Source organism: Condylura cristata, unplaced genomic scaffold, assembly GCF_000260355.1.
Source record: "Condylura cristata isolate star-nosed mole 26May11 unplaced genomic scaffold, ConCri1.0 scaffold00007, whole genome shotgun sequence".
NCBI classification, from domain to species: Eukaryota; Metazoa; Chordata; class Mammalia; order Eulipotyphla; family Talpidae; genus Condylura; species Condylura cristata.
Window position 1 is genome coordinate 62,724 of NW_004567108.1, and position 870 is coordinate 63,593.

The following is an 870-nucleotide window of genomic DNA, read 5'->3' on the forward strand; positions in this document are numbered from 1 at the left end:
GGTGGGTGGGCGGGGAGACGCGGCAGCAGGCGCCTGCCCAGCAGGGCATGGGGCAGAGTCCCCGGAAACTTGTGAAAGAACCAGTGTCCGTCACGCATCCGCCCAGGCAGGCCTGGGACCAGGGCAGGGACGCCCGGGGTCCCAGAAAGGCCGCACCCCAGGCTGGACCCACTGTGGGAGGGGCCGCGGGGGTGGGCCTCGCGGTGCCCACAAGGGGGAGGGGCAGGAGGCCCAGCAGCGGGCACTGAAGTTGCTTTCTGTTAGGACAAAAGCCTGGTGAGCACTTCTGGGGCAGGGCGCGGGGGCAGCCCCCGCCGCCTGGTGGGTGGGCACACGAGAGGGACAGCTGACCGTGGACAGCGGCGGGGAAGGGTGCGGCCTCTCCCTCCTCCAGCCCCTGCGGCGGGTGGGATGGGGCCACGTGTGTGCAGCCCACGCACTGACCCCAGATGCCTCGCTGGCGCCGGCAGGAGCACGGTGCCCCGGGCACCACGGCCAGCAGCGGCCTGATGACCCTTCCCGCGGAGAACCCCGCTGCGCGGAGCTGCCCAGTCCAGGGCGGCCCCCAGTACGCCCCGGGTGAATCTGGCACAGGCAACCTCTGCCCCATGGAGCCCTCAGAACTCCCCAGAAGTGGGGTTGACCCGGGGCCCGCCAGGAGGTGCCCTGGTGGCCTGGGTAGCGCTGCTTCCTCAAGGGGCAGTGCCAGGGACCCCGGCCTGGCCCCACCTGGTGGCCCCAGGGCACAGGGTGGGGCCAAGTGAAGAGGGGGCCCAGTGCCTGTGCAGGGAGGCCAGGCCCTGCTCAGCCCCCAGTGGACACGGCCCCGTGTGGATGGCACTGTGCCGTCCGCCGGTCCTCCCCGTCCCC